General features: G+C 42.1%; 1 protein-coding gene and 1 non-coding gene across 3 annotated transcripts in view; one reads left to right on the forward strand and one right to left on the reverse strand.

Annotated features, from left to right (window-relative positions):
* The window catches only part of RBFOX1 (RNA binding fox-1 homolog 1), a 1,878,609-nt gene that overhangs the window by 915,753 nt on the left and 942,310 nt on the right, over positions 1 to 20,546 (reverse strand). The gene's annotated exons all lie outside the window — the stretch shown is intronic.
* LOC114809720 lies at positions 14,639 to 14,775 on the forward strand. The gene has a single exon (XR_003757497.1). It is a non-coding gene; the product is annotated as a small nucleolar RNA SNORA7 (small nucleolar RNA).

Here is a 20,546-nt window from a genome sequence, read left to right on the forward strand (position 1 = left end):
TGATTTGAGGTACATACAGAAACCAAGGACCTGAGGCAAAATTCCAGCCACAGACAGTGTACATGAGGATCAGTTCTGCTTATTCTGTAGTGCAGGAAGCCACCTTCCTTATTTCTCCTTTTCAGCAGCATTGATAGATTTATCTGAGATAAGTAGATAAATGTATGGTTAAATAATTAGTCAAATATGTAAATCACTATGTCCCAAGGTACTAGGGTGCTCGTGAATGCATAAGGGTTGAGTTAATGCAAAAGTGCTGAGGTGGTAACTGGGAGGATATGACCCAGGAGGAGAAATTATTTTCCTAAGGATCAGAGAATAACCATTTTATCTGTGCTGCATGCCAGGCTTTATAAAAGTTTTACTAAACCAAGAAACAATTTTGGCCTTAGTGCTTTTATGTCCTGAGTCCCAGGTTAGTAAACTAGACTTTTGAGCAGTGATCTTAGCCAACATTCCCATTACTTAAAATTCCCCCCAAGTGCCATCTAAAAATAAAACAAACAAACAAAAGTAAACAATCTTCCCTCCTTTCATTCATTCAATAGTGGCTTCAGGACACCTTTTCTTGATGTACCGCTGACACATCACACTTAACAAATCCAAAGCAGATCTGTTCGCCTTCCCACCCAAGCCCTGTCCTCCCCTAGACTTCCCTATCACTGTAGACATTGCCATTTCCCAAGTCTTGTAAGCTTGGCATTATTCTCCCCTCGCCTCTCTCATTCAACACACTTCTTTAGTGTCAGCAATCCTATCAATTCTTCCTTCAGCACATCTCTAAATATCTGCCCTTTCTCTCCATCCAAACTACCACCATGCTAATCCAAGTACTTATCCTAACTCGCCTTGACTACTGTATCAGCTTCCTTGCTCATCTCCCTGCCTCCTGTCTCTCCCCTCTCCAGTCCACACTTCAGTCTGCCTCCCAGATCATTTTTCTACAACAGTGATCAGTCCACCACTACCCACTCCTCAAAACTGACCAGCTGTCCATCTGTCTCTGTATCAAAGAAAAAGTCTTAAATATTGGTTTTTAAGGCCCTCAGCTCTCCTCCTCTTAATTTACCTGGCTAATCTCTACTACAACCCATGTTGCTGTGCATTTCCTCATTCCTTTCAATTGCATTTATTGAGCACTTACTGTGTGTAGAGTACTGTACTAGGAGCTTGGGAAAGCACAATTCAACAATAACTAGTGACATTCCCTGCCCACAGTGAGTTTACAGTCTAGGGTGGGGGAGAGAGACATCAATACAAATAAAGTGACAGATATGTAGGTAATTGCTTTGGGGCTGGGAGGGGGAAGAACAAAGTGAGCTAGTCAGGGTGACGGAGAAGGGAGTGGGAGATGAGGAAAAGTGGGGTTTAGCCTGGGAAGTCTGGACCAACAGTCTGGACCAACGTATTCACACCACCTTGATCTTGTCTGTCTTACTGTTAAACCCTTCCCCACATCCTCCCTATGGCCTAGAACACCCTTCCTCTTCAAATCTGACAGATTACCACTCACCCTATTTTCAAAGCCTTATTAAAATCACATCTCCTCCAAGCAACCTACCCTCATTCCTTATTTCCCCACCCTATTCACCCTTTTACTATTATTATTATATTTATTGAGTGCTTACTGTGTGTAAAGCAATGTTATAAGCCCTTTCCTCTGTGTCACTTATACTCTTAGGTTTTTGACACACCACCTATCTGTAATTTGGTTTAATAGTTTTCTCCTCTTCTAGACTATAAGCTCCTTGTGGGACTTGTACTGAACTTTCCCAAGCACTTAGGACAGTGTTCTGTACAGCCCAAGTACTCAATAAATACGAGTCATTCATTCATTCAATCATATTTATTGAGACCTTACTATGTGCAGAGCCCTGTACTAAGCATTTGGAAAGTACAGTAAAGAAATAGAGGCAACTATTTAATACTTAATCTGGCACATTACTTTCATCTACAGTAACAATTCAAAATAGCACTATATTATCAGTATGGCGTTTTGTTAGCACTTACTATGTGTCAAGGACTATTGTAAGTGCTGGGATAGATACCAGTAAATCAAATTGGACATAATCCCAGTCTCACATGTTGTTCACAGTCTAAGTAGCAGGGAGAAATGATATTGAACCTCCATTTAACAGCTGAGGAAAATGAGACACAGAGAAGTGAAGTGTCTTGCCCAAGGTCACACAGCAGGTAACTGGCAGAGCTAGGATTAGAACCCAGGCCCTCTTGACTCCCAGGCCCGAGTTCTTTCTATTAGGCCATGCTGCTCCTCACTATAAATTTATAATAATGAATTACTGACTTTAATAAATTCCCATTCCATAAGATAGAAGAATAAACTGCTTCTATATCAGAAATGATGAAATCAAATATCAGCCTCAAGCTCTCAAACCCTGAAAGCCCAGTGGACCGCTTAGCAAGCGAATAAGACGTCTGAATATAATATGCTTCCATCTTGGTTTGACCCCCAGATCATTTGGGAAGTCCTAATGAAAGTACATGTGCTGTTACAAAGCTAAGGATGGCCTGGAAAGAAGGGCTATTGATGAATGACCACCCTTGCTTTCTGTGGCTTGAAACTATTATTGTTATTACTGTCACAACCACCGGCTATGTCATCACCAGCAGGAATCCTACTATTAGCTATGATAGAAAAATAACTGTTCATGAATTAAAACTATGAAGGATAATGGAATTTGCCTTTTTTACTCTATTTCCCAAAAGGCCCAGTGATAATGAGGGGAGGAAAGGGGGTAGCAATAAAACAAGTAAGAATTCTAGTAACAGTAGTTCTAAAATGTTCTGAGTGGAGGGACAGTCTATGTGCCACTGTGATCCATGATGGACTTCTAATGCAACACCACCTATTTCTTCCGGTAGCAGGAGAAAAAATGACAGGGGGAATGTTACGGGGTTTGGAGTAGGTTATATAAGTCTGCCTACTTTTAAACTTTCTTTCAGCAAACCCTACAATTTCAAATTATTTTTAAATAAAGCAACTTTTTTCCATGGGCCAGAGGCTATTTTCACATAATTTCCTCTAGCATTGTTTATACTGTATTTTTATGAGTTTGTGTTATTACAGAGTTCTCAACAATCATTAGGTAGTGTCTGTGACATAATTGAATACAATTTTATTACCCTAGTGAATGGATATAAATATTTAATTCTTGTGTGCCGCATGACAATGTATATTCTTTAGCCTAATAAATCTTTTTATTGTTTTGCTCATAGGGTGGTTGGCTCCTGTTAAGCTTTTCATGCATTTCCACCAGTGTACTATTAAGTACATTAACTCCCCTTAAAAATCCTTTGGGGGATGTTTTTATGTAAAACCAAATAGTTACTTCCAAAATTAAATAGCAGGGGTTTTTTTGTATTTATTGAGTTACTTCATTTGTGCTTAAAGAACAGATAGCTGGATTAATAAAGAATGCTCTTTTGGTTGAACAAAGAGTAGAACCTTAACCCTGAGCTCATCAAATTTCATCTTAAAAAGGTGTTCAAGTGAGTAAATCCCCGGCACCACCTAAGAGAACGTATGGGCAGCCTGACCTCATTTCCAGGGAACAGCAATCTAGTTTTGCCCAAGAGGTGAGAGGAATAAACCGATAGCCTTCAGCTCTTAATAATATAATGTGGAACCAGCATGTCCTATAGGTAGATTCAGTCTCACAGTTGGTGAAGACACCTTGTTCATCCTGTGGGTGAGATGCCTTAGGCAGCTCTGAGATTCTTTCTAATATGGATGGTTAACCATATGCTTGCCAGGATTCAAAGCTTGGGAAGGGATTTGATTATATATAGACTTGGGGAATGGGTTTCAGCTGTGTGATTTGGGAGAGTATCTACAAAGCATTTTCCAGTTCCAGTCAAATGAGTTAGTTAGAATGCAAGGATTAGGAAACAATTACTATTTAGCAACACTCAGATAAATATGCTCTGAAAACTGTTCCAATTTGCAAGATGCTAAAGCTGCAAACAAGCATCGGAGGCAACAAACTTTAATGTCACTAACTCCCGGACAGAGATTTGCACAAAGTTTTATTAAGTAATTTAAACCTAAATAAACTGCAGAAATTCCCCAAGTCTTTTGCTTTGCTAACGAACAGGCAGTTTCTGACAGACGGGGGCAGCTGAAGAGATTTGAACCCTACTGTTTCTGTTTATACAGCAAATTATTGTTTTGTGGTCTGAGGGAATTCAAAACTGGGAACTTGAAACAAAGTCTAATTGAGAAGAACTTTCTTACAAAATTAACAACTCATTTTTTTTTTCCCAAGCTCAATGCAGACCATATATCTCCTGCCATATAATGCCAACCTTTCACAGCAGACTTGAAATGCTGGCTCTACCAGTCTAATAAGAAGAAAAAAGATAAGCTGAGAAGTAAATGTCTCCCAGAACAGTATTTGGGTACAAGATTTATAAATTTCATATAAACTTTTATGTAATCTTTCCTTGCTTAAAGGCCAAATTGCAAAAATCTATGGAAAAATGAATTTAGATACTCTCATAAATTGTGACACTTTTCTGTATAGAATACAAGTTGAATTTGGAAAATACTTCCACTGAGGACTAGGGATACAGAGAAAGAAACACCAGCAGTGGTCAAGTTCAGTGGTAACTTACACCAGATGGAGGAGGGGAGAGAGAGAGAGAGACAGAAAGAGACACAGAGAGAGAGAGAGCGAAAGAATCTTTAGGATCACAGCCCTGTTTTCTCCAACTCTGCTCCTTCCATTTTTTCTTCCACTATATTCCCATTCTAAAATACAAGGTAGATGCTGTTATCTTTTATGCTGTTATCTTTTCCCACATGGACAATCAACCTCTCAGAGCCAAAGGTCCATATAGATAGTCAACTTGAAATGCAGTCATCCACATTAAGGGCCAAAGTGGAAAATAATCTAATAAGAAAATATCAGCATCTAGTACAAAAGAAAAAACCTCATCAAAAGGATAAGATTCCTGCTCTCTCTCTCTCTCAGACTGTGGGACAGGGAAGATATCCAGACCATATTATTTTTTATTTATCACAGTTGCTTAAACACCATATTTTGTCACATAAGAATACATAATGAATATCAATCATTTATTATGATTACTATTGTCACTGGAAGCAGCTGAGTATTTTCCTTGGGCCTACAAATATCTAGCAGCTAAACTCCACCTCACATGAGAAGGATTATCATTGATTATGACAAGACCTGTATTGCCATAAAATGAATGGAGCATAACTTTTCACTGTCCCTCTTTGTTAGATTACACTGAGGACTTTCCCTCAGGAGATAGAAAATGGGGCAACTTGGCAAAATAACCACAAACAAGGATCAAAATCAGCCACCCCATCCCATATTTAGTGCTGCTCAAGAAAGATATATAATTAGAAACCTGATCCAAGATCCCACTGGTCACCAAATCCAAGGCAGGCTTGGTGACCATGGATGAACCCACTCCCAAACAAGATAATGATGAAAATTTGGGTATAACTAGTACCACAAATGGAAAATGAGTGCAACATAAAAAATAAAGGTCAAGGTTTTCAAATTAGTATTTAAAGCCATTGAGGTTTAAGGAAGTCAGGGCCACACTGAGGATTTGATTAACAGAAGTCAGGTGTCATGTGCTGCCTGAGAGCTTTAAGTGGGGAAAAAGCTGGGGAGGAGGGTTTAGTTTAAGATAACCCCTGCATTAAGATAATGATGAAATTAGCCTCCTTTAGCTTCTCTTTCAAACCATGGTAAATAGCTTCTTCTCCAAGGCAGAGTTATAAGTTATATCAAATAGGTAAAAAATAAAATTGTGTTTTACTTCTGGAGAGAGGGCAGACTGGCAAAGCCAAACAAAACCTCCAAATCAAACAAAATGTGTCCACTACTGAATTTTGTGCTGGTTTTTCAAGGCCCCTGATAAATAAAACAAGTAACAGAGAAACTGAGTCTGGCTGAAGAAAAGAAGATATGTCCAGGCAGGGGAAAACGCCGCCTAGAGAAAAAAGTCGAAGGAGTGAGGTTGAGTGTGGGTCTGCATGTTTGTGTGTGTATGTCTGTACTCTTGCTTGCATAGGACATTAGGATAGGAGTGTGAAAGGTCAGAAGTGGGGAATGGGGAAGATGGGAGAATGCCAGCAAAAAACAAAATCCAAAAATGAGCAAACAACTAGACCTGAAGCTAAAGGATCTTGTGAAACTGGGCTCTGCAAACATGACATAAAAATGACCTTTTTGTTAGAATTTATGAACGTAGGCTGAGAACTCTTATGCCGTTCATGGTAAAGATCAGTAATAGTAATATTAGTATTTATTGAGTGCCCATTGGTTGCAATGTAATGTACAAAGCACTAACTTTTATTATTTCACAATGGTTATATGTCTTATAAAAATGGTGACTGATGAAGGAAATTCATCTTACCAGTTATTGCTTTCTGGCAGGCTTTTTATACCAGCACTATTTTGATAGGAGCTAAAACAATTTTGATGATGTGAGAAAGTTAGGGTTGTTTTTTCAGGGAGTCAGATTGGAACCCGTTAGATGAATAGATGAAAATAATGTGGTGTCTACATGAGAAACAATTAAGTATAAGACATTTTGGAGGTTGTAATACACTAGACATATTACTGTCAAGAAACAAGGGCAGAAGGAGCAGCAGGAACTCTGCTGATTGTGAGCAGAAATTATGAGCTCAAAACTTCAGGTTATAGAGCAATCAATGTTCAATTGCTAAAATCTAGCCAGCAAACCTGAAACCCCAGGGATTTCAATGTGGGAGGTGGATTTGTGGACACAGATATGTGGAGTCATTAAGTACATGACTCTCTATTTTAGTACTTCAGGTAGAATAAAATCTTCACTATGTTTTCAATAATTCATTTAGGCAAGAGGTCTAACAAACAGATGATTGGAGCATGATGGTACCGAAGGTGCCATTTTCCTGACAAGAAAAATGAAAAAAAAAAATCAAAACTACAAACCTGCTAAAGATCCAGATGGCAAATAAATACCAGTTCATCACTTGGTTCACACAGTGTACTCAAGCACATTTTTCATCAATTCCCACTTTATGTTTTACACAGTAAATACAACAGTGAAGCATTTCATCTTTCCTCTTTCAGTCTCGCCCTTGAATGTTAATCTCTACTGTATCTGAAGCAGTAATTACTCCAAATAAGCAAATGAGTTTTCCTGCAACAAATTATCTCTTTGCAGAAACAACAGAAAATTGTGTATGCTCAACTGTTTTAGTTTACTGAATATTGCTGGAAACAGATTTTACATTTTCCCTCCCAGCATAAATAGTATAAAAGATTTCTAATTGCACAAAGCTTCTAGCTTCTCTCTTTTTAATGATTCAGGCAAAATAAAATATTACGATCCTTATTTCCCAGCATTTTCCAGAAAAGAGACTTCCAAATATTCAAAGTTACCCAGCATTAATTAAAACTTTGTTTTGCTGATGAGATTCCCCAAATGCTACATGGGATAAAACTTTCATTGTTCTGCTTACTTCCACGCTGAGAGCTCCTCTCAAGATGGGAAAGAGAAAGGAAATCTGACTCTGCAGCAGAAACCTAGATGTTGCTCATTCCTGTTAAAGGTGCCCTCTACAGCATCAAGTCAATCTCTGCCCACAGAGAATCCTGAACTCACTGTCTGGGTCTACTGTCTTCACATCCAGAAGGAGTTATTATTAGTGTAACAGCTAAATAATGTTGCTGACTCAGGCTGTATTAATCAAATTGGTACAGAGAAGAAGAGAAGAAATAGTATTTGTAACAGAAGTACCATTTGCCACCATTTCCCATAGAAGGGACACAAGCTGGACATTTTTTTTTTTTGAGTCTGTGTGCGATGACCACTATTACAATTCTTGAGGCTGTAGCTTCGAGTCACACACAAGAGAAGTAGCATGGCTCAGTGGAAAGATCACCAGCTTGGGAGTCAGAGGTCATGGGTTCTAATCCCAGCTCTGCCGCTTGTCAGCTGTGTGACTTTGGGCAAGTCACTTAACTTCTCTGTGCCTCAGTTGCCTATCTGTAAAATGGGGATTAAGACTGTGAGCCCCACGTGGGACAACCTGATCATCCCGCTTCCCCCCAGCACTTAGAAGAGTGCTTCACACATAGTAAGTGCTTAAAAAATACCATCATTATTATTATTATCATTATTAAGATGATAGGCACATGTTTATCATTCAGAATCACCTCACTGTTTTCTGCTGGCAACAGGTCTAAAGGGAATGGAAGTAATGTGCCAGGACACCCTACACCCAATCAAAGGATATCAAGGACAACATGGAACTTAAATCTGCCAACAAATTCTGCTACATAGCAGCAGCAGTAGTAGAAATAGTAGGGCTAGAGCAGCAATGATAGTAATAAAAATAATAATAGTACTTGTTAAGTGCTTACTACATGCCAAGCTCGGTAGAGAGAAGATAATCAGGTTGTCCTAAGTGGGGCTCACAGTAGTAAGGCCCATTTTGCAGATGAGGTAACTGAGGCTCAGAAAAGTTAAGTGACTTGCCCAAGGTCACACAGCAGACAAGTGGCGGAGCCAAGATTAGAACCCAGGTCCTTCTTACTCCCAGGCCTGTGGTCTATGCACAATACCATGCTTTTAGTAGTAGTAGCAGTAATATTACATCTACTATATCTACAGCTCCAGCCCTGATCTCTCTCCCTTCCTGCAGTCTCACATTTCCTTCTGCCTTCAGAACAGCTCTATTTGGATGTCCTGTTCCAAATTAACATGTCTTGCTCGTGACTTTCCCATCACTGTAGATAGCACCACCACCCTTCATGGTTCACAAACCCATAACCTTAGCATTATCCTTGACTCCTCTCTCTTATTCAACCCCTATATTAAATCTGTTCCTAAATCCTCTCGATTCAATCTTCAAGACATCGCTAAAATCTGCCCATTCTGCTCCATTCAAATTGCTACCACGTTAATCCTAGCATTTACCCTATCCTGCCTTGTTTACTGTATTAGCCTCCTTACTGACCTCCTGGCCAATCCACCCTCATCAAACAGAAACTCCTTAACACTGGCTTTAAAGCACTCAACCATCTTGCCTCCTCCTACATCACTTGGCATCTCTGCTACTACAACCCAGCCCACACACTTCACTCCCCTAATGCCAACCTACTCACTGTTCTCAATCTTGTCTATGTTGCCACCAACCCCTCTCTCACACCCTGCCTTTGACCTGGAATGCCCTCCCTTCTCCTATCCGACAGAGAATTACTCTCCCCCACTTCAAAGCCTTATTGAAGGCACATTTCCTCCAAGGCCTTCCCTACTAAGCCCTCTTTTCCTTTTTGTCCTTTCCTTTCTGTCCTTCTGCATCTCCATGACTTTCTCCTTTTATTCCTCTTCTCTCCCAGCTCCATGGGAGTTATGTTCATATCCGTAATTTATTTATATCAATATCTGTCTCTCCCTCTACAATGTAAGCTCACTGTGGGCAGGGAATCTATATGTTATATTGTCATGTTGTACTATCCTGAGTGTTTAGTACACTGTCTGTGCACAATAAGCACTCACTGAATACAATTGATTGGTGGTGGTGGTAGCTATATTACTTATCAAGTGTTTAGAGGGAGCAACATGTAAAGTACAAAATGAAGAAGTGGAATATTTCCTGTGCCCCAAGACCTTATATTCTAACATGAGAGACATATATATATATATATATATATATATATATACACATTCAGTTGTACATTCAACTATTTATTTTGTCTGCTCTTATCTAAACATTATATATATTCGTGTATATATATACACAAAAGTTCTAAGGAGGGATATAAATAAATAAGTACATAACTATTAATGCTATACATGGCTGTTAGGTTTATTCAATCAAGCATTCTGGAAATTAATTTGGTAAATCTTGCTGAAAGAATTTGAGACCCATGTGGGACAGGGACTGTGTCCGGCCCAATTATTTTGTATCTTACCCCTGTGTTTAATATAATGCTTGAAACATAGAAAGTGCTTAAAATGTTATTACTATTACTATCATTGCCATTATAATTACTATTATCACTGACAGTTTTAATAACAATTCCAGAGGGGCTTTGAATATGGAGAGAACTGTGGTCTATCTGATTTGGAGAGAGAGGGAATTCCAAACTGGAGAAAAGTGTGATCAAGGGGAAGGAGTTGGGAGAGTTGAGAGTGAGGTAAAGAAGGTTCGCATGGGAAGAAAGATAATGACTTGGGAAGTAGAGGGTAGGTAAGGTTGAATGAGTTGCGGACTCTGAAGCCAACTCTAGAGACTTACTGCATGATGCAGATGGGCACAGAAACCAGGAGAGTTTGAGGAGTAGAAAAAAGTGTGTCAAATGACCCTTTAAGAACATGACCTGTGCAACAGCCTTTAGTGTGATTCAGAGCAGGGAGAGACTTAAGGCAAAGAGACTGAGAACAATAATTCACCTGTGTTATAAACAGAGCAAGTACCAGGTGATAACTCATTGGATGAAGAGTAAAGCTATGTAGATGCAGAATTTTGGTCTGTGTTTCCTAGACAAAGAGATAGAAAACTAAATAGAAAACTTTCCCCTCTTCAAATATCCCATCTATCCCAGCATTATTTCTAGAGGAGATCTCCTGCCTTCTCTCAAAATCTACACCCTCCACCTGCATATCCAACCCCATTCCTTTTCACCTTATCAAAATACTTGTACCCTTCCTTCTTCCCTCCCTAACAACCATCTTCAACTGTTCACTTTCCAAAGGCTTCTTCCCATTGCTTTCAAACATTCCCATGTCTCCCCTAGTCTAAAAAAGAAAACTCTCCTTGGCCCCCATGGCTCCCTCCAGTTATCAGCCCATATCCCTGCTACCATTCCTCTACAAACTCCTTGAATGAGTTTTATACACCTGCTGTTTCAAATTCCTCTTCTCTAAATCTAGCCTTTACTCCTTCCAATATGGCTTCCGTCTCCATCAGAACCCGCCCGCTCAAGTGTGACTAATGATGTACTTCTGTACTTCTTGACAAATCCAACGACCTCTATTTCATTCTAATCCTCCTTGACCACTCAGCTGCCTTTGACACTGTCAATGACTCCTTCATCTGGAAACATTATCCAATCTTGGCTTCACTGACACTGTCCTCTCTTGGTACTCTTATATTTCTGGAAGCTCATCCTCAGTCTTCTTCATGGGCTCCTCCTCTGCCTTCCAGCTTTAACTGTGAGGATCCCTCAAGATTCATTTCTGGCTTTTTTTCTATTCTCTATCTCCACTCACTCTCTTGGAGAACTTATTCACTCCCATGTCTTCAACTACCACCGTTATTCATTCATTCATTGAATAGTATTTATTGAGTGATTACTATGTGCAAAGCACTGTACTAAGCGCTTGGAATATACAAATCGGCAACAGATAGGCACAATCCCTGCCCATTGACGGGCTTACAGTCTAATCGGGGGAGACAGACAGACAAAAACAATAGCAATAAATAGAATCAAGGGGATGTATATCTCATTAACAAAATAAATAGGGTAGTAAAAATATATACAAATGAGCAGACAAGCACACTGCTGAGGGAAGGGGAAGGGAGAGGGGGAGGAGCAGAGGGAAAGGGTGGGAAAAGGGACTTAGCTGAGGGGAGGTGAAGTGGGGGCAGAGGGGCAGCAGGGGGAGCAGAGGGAAAAGGGGAAGCTCAGTCTGGGAAGACCTCTTGGAGGAAATGAGTCTCAGTAGGGCTTTGAAGAGGGGAAGAGAATTAGTTTGGCGGAGGTGAGGAGGGAGGGCATTCCAGGACCGCGGGAGGATGTGGCCCAGGGGTCGACAATGCGATAGGCGAGAATGGGGGATGGTGAGGAGGTGGGCAGCAGAGGAGCGGAGCCTATGGGGTGTGCAGTAGAAAGAGAGAAGGGAGGAGAGGTAGGAAGGGAAAAGGTGATGGAGAGCCTTGAAGCCTAGAATAAGAAGTTTTTGTTTCGTAAAGAGGTTGATAGGCAACCACTGGAGGTTTTTAAGAAGGGGAGTGACATGCCCAGAACGTTTCTGCAGGAAGATGAGCCGGGCAGCGGAATGGAGAATAGACTGGAATAGGGAGAGACAGGAGAAAGGGAGATCAGAGAGAAGGCTGACACAATAATCCAGCCGGGATATTATGAGACACTGGACCAGTAAGATAGTCATTTGGGTGGAGAGGAAAGGGCGGATCTTGGCGATATTATAAAGGTGAGACCGGCAGGTCTTGGTGACGGATTGGATGTGTGGGGTGAACGAGAGAGCTGAGTCAAAGATGACACCAAGGTTGCGGGCTTGAGAGACGGGAAGGATGGTTGTACCATCCACAGTGATAGGGAAGTCAGGAAGAGGACAGGGCTTGGGAGGGAAGATAAGGAGCTCAGTTTAGGACATGTTGAGTTTTAGGTGGTGGAGGACAGACATCCAGGTAGAGACGTCCTGGAGGCAGGAGGCGATACGAGCCTGAAGGGAGGGGGAGAGGACAGGGGCAGAGATGTAGATTTATGTGTCATCTGCATAGAGATGATAGTTGAAGCCACGAGAGTGAATGAGTTCACCAAGGGAGTGAGTGTAGATGGAGATGCCTATGACACTTAAATCTGTATCTCCAGCTCCCATCTCTCTCCCTTTCTGTAGTCTTGTATTTCCTCCTGCCTTCAAGACACATCTACTTGGATGCCCTCCTGTCTCCTCAAACTTAACATGTCCAAAGCAAAACTCCTTCTCTTCCCACCTAAACCCTTTCTTCCCCTGACTTTCCCATCACTGTAGATGGCACCATTACCCTTCCTTCTCACAAGCCCATAACCTTGGGGTTATCCTTGACTCCTCTCTCTCATTCAACCCACATATTCAATCCATCACTAAATCCTGCTGGTTCCACCTTCACAACATCACTAAAATCCACCTTTTCCTCTCCATTCAAACTGCTACCATGTTAATACAATCACTTATCTCCTCCTGTATTGATTATTGTATCAGCTTCCCTGCTGACCTCCCAGGCTCATCTCTCCCCACTTTAGTCCATTCACTCTACTGCCCAGATCATTTTTCTACAGAAATGTTCAGAACATGTTTCCCCACTCCTCAGGATACTCCAGTGGTTGCGCAACCACCTCCGCATCAAACAAAAATTCCTCACCATTGGCTTTAAAGCACTAAATCACCCTGCCCTCTCCTACCTCACCTTGCTACTCTCCTACTACAACCCAGCCGGCACATTTCTCTTTTTTAATGCTAACTTTCTCACCGTACCTTGATCTTGCCTGCCTCACTGCCACCCCTCACCCACCTCCTCCCTCTGGCCTGGAAATGCCCTTCCTCCTCAAATTGAAGGTACATCGCCTCCAAAAGACCTTCCCTGACTAAGCCCCCCTTTCCTCTTCTCCTATTCCCTTCTTCATCAGCCTGACTTGCTCCCTTTATTCGTCCCCTCTCCCAACCCTCTCTCCCAAGCCCACAGTATTTATGTTCATTTCTGTAATTTATTTATTTATATTGATGTCTGTCTCCCCCTCTAGATTGTGAGCTCGTTGTGGTCTGGGTATGTGTCTCTCCATTTATATATTTTACTCTCCCAAGCACTTAGTACAGTGTTCTGCACATAGTAAGCAATCAATAAATATAATTGAATGAATGAATAACAAATACTAGCCTAACTTTTAGCAGATTGAAAACCTAAGTGTGGCAATAATGGGGGATCAAACTCTACATTATGTCAAAGGTCCATAGAGTTGTTACAGTGTCTAGTCTCCTATATGACTGTGAGACTGGAGTTACTCCCAAAGACACATTCAGCATTTAATTTTTTTTCATCAGTTCCACGTACATTCCATACTCAGCATCAAATGGTTGGAGATTATTTTCAAGTATGAGGTCGTCAGATGCAGTCAGCTCACCAGCAATGCTTACTGCAACACAGTAACATCATTTTGGAAAATGAAGGCTAGGCATACATACACATGTATATGAACCTATTGGGTGCTTTTATATCTCATCACAATGTCCAAACTGCAACTAGAGATTGGTGCTAGAGAGAGGGGATGCCCAAATGAAATGTTGAGTGACTGTTTCAGACCCATCAAGAATTGCTGACTTACTACCATTTGGCATTGGTGTAGTTTTTAAACTGTTGAGAATCAATATGCAGATGTCTGGGGCAGGAGGAAATAAAAAAGAAAAAATAAATGCAAGAAAACAACACACCAGGCACACACACACATACACACACACACACACACATACATACATTTAGCACATGTCTAGATCTGGAAAAATATTTTCAGAAATGTGTCAGTGTCTAAAATTTACTGCTTCTTACTGCACATTCATTGACAAGAGTGATTTACACGCCAAGCTATTTTGATGAAAGAGCTGATTCCATTTCCTTTATGTCAGTACTTTGTTTTCATTGTAGGGTAATATCTCTTTATTATGGATAGAATTGTAACATTAGTCATAATTCACAACTTGGAATCTAAATCCTTCTTCCCATGATATTATGAAAAAGGGTATTGCAGAATTCCAGGTAGACATATCACATCCCTCCCCACCCCCAAATCACAACTGATTCTCTAATAGTGCTCTATTTTTCAATGTAGTTCCAAGAGCTGATTTTGCAGCTATCTACTGATTGGAGCCCCTCTTAGGATCACACCTGGAGAGCTCCCAGTACTCTCCAGTCTTGACTACTGGAGGGAGAGTCAGGCAGAGGTATATCCATTCCATTCCTAGCTTGGGCAGTGGTTAGCAAATGGAAGGCAATCTGCTACAACTCAAAACTCACCTGTGCTGGGCAGCAGTAACATGGGAGAGAATCAAGGGCGAAGACTTAGGTTTACTGTGAGAAAGGAGGCAGTGGTAAACCATTTTCATATTTTTACCAAGAAAACTCTATGGATACACTATTAGAACAATTGCAGGTGGAGTTGGGGCATTCTGGGAGAGAGATGTCCATGGCGTCGCTATGGGTCGAAAATGACTCAATGACATAAGACAAGACTGATTGGAGGTGGAGGCTTTATTCCTCATTGACTTACATATACCATAGACAATCGACTTCAGTTGTTTAATCATTCAATCAGTTGTATTTGTCAAGTGTCTATTATTTTCAGGGCCCTATACTGTCAATCAATCAATTAATCAATAATATTTAAGGAGTGCCCACTGAGTACAAGGCACTGTACTAAGCACTTGGGTCAAAACAAAAGAATAAGTAAACATGGGCCCTGCCTCAGGCAGCTTACGATCCAGCTGAGAAAGAAGATACACAAACAAATTATGGTAGGAGGAAGCAATGTAAAGATGCATACATGAGTGCTTTGGGGATTAGGAATCCTGCTTAGAGAAGCTGCACTGTCTAGTGAATAGAGCCTGAGTTTGGGAGTCAGGAGGACTTGGGTTCTAATCTCAACTCTCCCACTTATCTGCTGTGTGACCCTTGGCAAGTCACTTCACTTCTCTGGACCTGAGATCCCTCATGTGTAAAATGGGGATGAAGACTGTGAGCTCCATGTGGGACAGGGACTGTGTCTAACCCTATTTGCTTGTATCCACCCCAGTGCTTAGTACAATCCCTGTCACATTGTAAGCACCTAGCAAATACCACCATTATTATTATTAAATGTTTAGATGTTGAAGAAGTGCTGAAGTGGCTGCCAAGGGGAATGTAGGATAGGGAAATGAGACATAACCTGGGGAAGGCCTGCCGGGTGAGATATGATTTCAGAAGGGCTTTGAAGTTAGAGAGAGCAGTGGTCTATCAGATGGGCAGTGGAAAGGAGTTCCACGCAGCAGGAGGACAAGAGCAATATGTCAATGGTGGAGAGATGAGATTGAGGCTAAGTGAATGCACTGAAGTTGAAGACATGACCCTGGCTCTCAAGGAGATTAAAATCCAATGGGAGGTAGGCACAAAATAATTTACAGAGAAGATGAAGAGGGGAAATAGCTATTTGTGGATGAATATGTGGCTTAGTGGAAAGAGCACGGGCTTGGGAGTCACAGGTCATGGGTTCTAATCCCAGCTCCACCCCATTGATCAGCTGTGTGACTTTGGGCAAGTCACTTAACTTCTCTGTGCCTCAGTTACCTCATCTGTAAAATGGGGCTTAAGAATGTGAGCCCCACATGGGACAAGCTGATTACCTTGCATCCACCCCAGCGCTTAGAACATGCTCGGCACACAGTAAGCACTTAACAATTGCCATTATTATTATTAGTAGTATTAATAAGCAGGGTATGTAAACTACATACTCAAGTGATATAGGAGATTGTGCTTGCATATAAATGCTGAGAGGCTGCAAAAGTGCTGTAATAGTTGGGAGAATGGGACTTGGGGAGAAGAGAGCTTCCTGGAAAAAGTCTCTGGAAGGAGGTGGGATTTCAGAAAGGCTTTGAAGATGGTGAGGGTTGATGTGTGGCAATTTCTAAAGGATGGTCATTTCAGGAAGGTGAAGTATAAGGCCAGGGTTGGAAGTGGAGGAGTTGAGAAGGAGGCCTGTGGAGAAACAGAGCTGGTTTCACTCACTCATGGACTATAGGAGCTGCAGCTCAAAGTCTTGGTCTAGGAAGGGACCCAAAGGCACCTTGGACATACCCCTTGATCATCTGAGATGGCTGGCCCTTGAGGCATTCTAGGATGACCCTCATACCAGACCTCTCTCATGTACAGCCATGAGAGTCTCCATTTGAAAACCTCAAGGGGGCTGGGGCTCTAGGTAGGATTCCTTTGGGAATGCTGGACAGGGATTGGAGATAATTCCTGGTTCTCATGAGTTTCACACTTCTAGGGACCTGGAAACAGGAACAAACCCGATTGTTCCCTGTCTGTGCCCAACTGCCTATCCAGTAGGAGTGTTGGGGGTCCCCTCTGTAGGGTGGTGGGCCTTACAGAACTCAGCTGGTAACCTTAATGTATTGATTCATTTTTACCCTTCCTCTATGCTTATCTACATTTGCATATGAAATAGAATATTCATTCTATTTATTCTGATTCCACATGTAAATATTTCTAGTCCATTTCCCCTGTCAGAGTGGGAGTTCGCTGAGGGCAGGAAACCTGTCTTGTGCTTCTATTGTATTCTATCAAGTGTTTGGTGCTGTGCGCTGGCAATCAGCAGGGGCTCAATCAAGGCTGTTATTCATTCATTCAACAGTATTTATTGAGCGCTTACTATGTGCAGAGCACTGTACTAAGTGCTTGGAATGTACAATTTGGCAACAGATAGAGACAATCCCTGCCCAATGACGGGCTTACAGTCTAATCGGAGGAGACAGACGGACAAAAACAAGACAACATAATCATGATAAATAGAATTAAGGGGATGTACACCTCATTACCAAAATTCATTCATTCATTCAATAGTATTTATTGAGCGCTTACTATGTGCAGAGCACTGTACTAAGCGCTTGGAATGAACAAGTCGGCAACAGATAGAGACAGTCCCTGCCCTTTGACGGACTTACGGTCTAATCGGGGGAGACAGACAGACAAGAACAATGGCAATAAATAGAGTCAAGGGGAAGAACATCTTGTAAAAACAATGGCAACTAAATAGAATCAAGGCAATGTACATTTCATTAACAAAATAAATAGGGTAATGAAAATATATACAGTTGAGCAGACGAGTACAGTGCTGAGGGGATGGGAAGGGAGAGGGGGAGGAGCAGAGGGAAATAGGGGGAAAAGAGGGAGAGGTGAAGGGGGGGGTAGAGGGAGTAGAGGGAGAAGGGGAGCTCAGTCTGGGAAGGCCTCTTGGAGGAGGTGAGTTTTAAGTAGGGTTTTGAAGAGGGGAAGAGAATCAGTTCGGCGGAGGTGAGGAGGGAGGGCATTCCAGGACCGCCGGAGGACGTGGCCCAGGGGTCAATGGCGGGATAGGCGAGAAGAGAGAATAAATAGGGTAATAAAAATATATACAAATGAGCACAGTGCTGAGGGGAGGGGAAGGGGAGGAGCAGAGGGAAAAGGGGCTTAGCTGAGGGAAGGTGAAGGGTGGGAGGAGGAGGGAGCAGACGTGGAAGGGGAAGAGAGAGGGAGCAGAGGGAGCAGAGGGAAAAGGGGAAGCTCAGTCTGGGAAGGCCTCTTGGAGGAGATAAGCTCTGTTTGCTGCTACTATTTCTACCAGTTATGACTGTGACTGCTACTAGTACTGCAGCATGGCTTAGGCTTAGTGGAAAGAACCCAGACTTGGGAGTCAGTGGTTGTGGGTTCTAATCCTGGCTCCACCACTTGTCAGCTGGGTGACTTTGGGCAAGTCACTTCGCTTCTCTCTGCCTCAGTTACCTCATCTGGAAAATGGGGAGTAAGACTGCCAGCCCCACGAGGGACAACCTGATCACCTTGTAGCCTCCCCCCCCAGCACTTAGAACAGTGCTTTGAACATAGTAAGTGTTTTACAAATACCATTATTATTATTATTATTGTTATTAATAGTAGTAGTACAGTGACTACTATTACTGTTTCTACCTCTACTATTGCCACTACTATTATTTCTACTACTTCTTAGCTACTTAAGTTTTGCCTTGTCTTTCATTTTCCCCTTAAATTTATCTCTGGGAAGACTTGCATTCATTCAATTCATTCAATAGTATTTATTGAGCGCTTACTATGTGCAGAGCACTGTACTAAGCTCTTGGAATGTACAATTCGGCAACAGATAGCAACAATCACTTTCCAATGACGGGCTTCCAGTCTAATCAGGGGAGATAGATGGACAAAAACAAGACAACATAATCATGATAAGCAGAATCAAGGGGATGTACACCTCATTAACAAAATTAATACGGTAATAAAAATATATACAAATGAGCATAGTGCTGAGGGGAGGGGAAGGAACAGGGGAGGAACAGAGGGAAAAGGGGCTTAGCTGAGGGAAGGTGAAGGGGGGGAGGAGGAGGTAGCAGACGGTGGAAGGGGAAGAGAGAGGGAGCAGAGGGAGCAGAGGGAAAAGGGGAAGCTCAGTCTGGGAAGGCCTCTTGGAGGAGGTGAGCTCTCAGTAGGGCTTTGAAGAGGGGAAGAGAGTTAGTTTGGTAGAGGTGAGGAGGGAGGGCATTCCAGGACAGCGGGAAGACGTGGCCCAGGGGTCGACGGCGGGATAGGCGAGAACGGGGGATGATGAGGAGGTGGGTAGCAGAGGAGCGGAGCCTACGGGGTGGGCAGTAGAAAGAGAGAAGGGAGGAGAGGTAGGAGGGGACAGGGTGATGGAGAGCCTTGACGCCCAGAGTGAGGAGTTTTTGTTTCATGTGGCGGTTGATAGGCAACCATTGGAGGTTTTTAAGGAGGGGAGTGACATGCCCAGAGAGTTTCTGCAGGAAGGTGATCTGGGCAGCAGAATGAAGAATAGACTGGAGTGGGGAGAGACAAGAGAAAGGGAGCTCAGAGAGAAGGCTGACACAATAATCCAACCAGGATATTATGAGAGCTTGTACCAGTACAATAGCCGTTTGGATGGAGAGGAAAGGGCGGATCTTGGCGATATTGTAAAGGTGAGACCGACAGGCATTGGTGAAGGATTGGATATGTGGGGTGAATGAGAGAGATGAGTCAAGGATGACACCAAGGTTGGGGGCTTGAGAGACGGGAAGGATGGTTGTACCGTCCACAGTGACAGGGAAGTCAGGAAGAGGACAGGGTTTGGGAGGGAAGATAAGGAGCTCAGTTTTGGACTTGTAAGCAACTCTCCCTAACTTCAATGTCTCCCACCAACTGCTTGCCCCCTCATTATCTCACTGATCTCCTACTCCAGCTCAACCCACACACTTGACTCCTCTAGTGTCAGCTTGTTCACTGTGCCCCATTCTCATCTATCTTGCTGCCATGTTCTTCCTCTGAGCTGGAACGTCCTCCCCATCCATATACACCAGGCCACCAAACTCCCTGCCTTCCCCAGTTAAGCTCACTTTTCCCCAATTATCTCTTCTGTGTCAACTACCTAAGCACTCAGATCTGTACCCTTTTCACTTTTGTCATTTACCCCACCCTCAACACCACAGCACTTAGGTACAGATCCATAAATTATTCATTTATATTACTGTCTGCCTCCCCCTCTAGACTGTAAGTTCGTTGTCATTAGGGAATGTCTCCCGACTCGGTGGTAACGTACTCTCCCAAGTGTTTAGTAGAGTGTTCTGCACATAGTAAGCACTCAATAAATATCATTGGTCGACTGAAGTGTCTACTATGTGATATGCAAAACGGAAATAAATCTGGGACTATTACTATATCTGACCTCTGATCTTCTAGCTGTAGTGAGATTCAGAGTATTCCCAACAGAGAGGTAAAGTAGCATATAAAAATGCTAGAAAGAAGTTAGCACAACTATGCTAGGTTATATAAAAAAAACTATCCAAGCAAAGTCTTTTTAATTATGTTCAATAGGTTATTGAACAGGCCAAGGACTTGGCAGTTGTAGAAGTTATTTGTCAGGTGAAGAGAGTCCTATATGACTAAAGTGAAAGAGATTCAGTTTAAATGTAAATTTGCTCTTATAAAGAAGAGTTACTTCTGGGTTGAAGCAGGAAACAGGATATAAATACAAATGTCAAAT

The sequence above is a fragment of the Ornithorhynchus anatinus genome, chromosome 2 (genome assembly GCF_004115215.2).
Source record: "Ornithorhynchus anatinus isolate Pmale09 chromosome 2, mOrnAna1.pri.v4, whole genome shotgun sequence".
NCBI classification, from domain to species: domain Eukaryota; kingdom Metazoa; phylum Chordata; class Mammalia; order Monotremata; family Ornithorhynchidae; genus Ornithorhynchus; species Ornithorhynchus anatinus.